Raw genomic sequence first — 1,124 nt, forward strand, 5'->3', positions numbered from 1 at the left:
TACTTAAGTCTAGAGATACTTACCATTTGCATACTTACCTTTTTATACTTTCCTTCGCCTTATTGTGCCTTTTTTTTTACAATTTGCTTACTTCCAATGGAATTCTGTATAAGAAAAATACTAAACTATATAATTCAAAAAATTATTAGTTTGGAAGGTAATTAAACGAAATTAAAATATCTCCTAAACCAATGATTTTTTGTAAAAAGTGGCCTAGTTTTTTTTTTTTACAAAGAATTGCATCACCTTATATATTTAAAAAATATGTGATTCTATCTAAAATAGTCTCTTTAATACTATAGAAATTAATAAACGAAATATTCTTCATGAAGAAAGAATTAAATGCATTTATAATGATTCATAACATTCCTCTATATATACAAAAAATATTAAATTCGGTATTTTCTATACTACAAAAATATTAAGCAAAAAATAACAGAAATCTCGAAATACGAAAACGATTTTGGAATCATTCCATTATTAAATATATTCATTTAAATGATATAATTTTGTTCGAAGAATATATCTCGTAACGTTTAGAAAAATTTATCCTAACTCCATCTATCGATCTACATCAGACTTCTTTTGACACGAAAGATTATATTTTTATTCGTTTCGTTATCGAAGAGCTTGTATCACTATGTTGAGCAAAGTAACGCCATTCACTTATCTATCATTGATAATGATAAACATATTCAACAAAAATATAATTATATCTACGTTATATAACAGTATTTCGAAAAAATATCGCAATCTAAATATTATATTCTGCTTCGTAATGAATAATTAGAAATAAAAAATCGAAATATGTTTGATATCTGAATTTCTTTTTAAAAGAAAATCTCTTATATAAATATCGATCAATACTCGTTTCAATTCGCAAATGTAAACTTCTGACAAACTAATAATTAAAAAAAGAACTAAATTATACTAACAGAAACTATTTATCAAAAGAAAATAAAAAAAAGTAAATATAATAAAAGACTAAAAAACGCAATTCACAACTTCGAAACTAACCTCATTTCTCATTCTGTACCTTGCTTTCAATTTTAATATTCACTCAGAACACCCTTCTTTCAATTTTTCCATAACTTTCACGATAAAAAAAAAAAAAAAAAAAAAAA

Source organism: Apis dorsata, unplaced genomic scaffold (assembly GCF_000469605.1).
Source record: "Apis dorsata unplaced genomic scaffold, Apis dorsata 1.3 scaffold_244, whole genome shotgun sequence".
Lineage (NCBI taxonomy): Eukaryota > Metazoa > Arthropoda > Insecta > Hymenoptera > Apidae > Apis > Apis dorsata.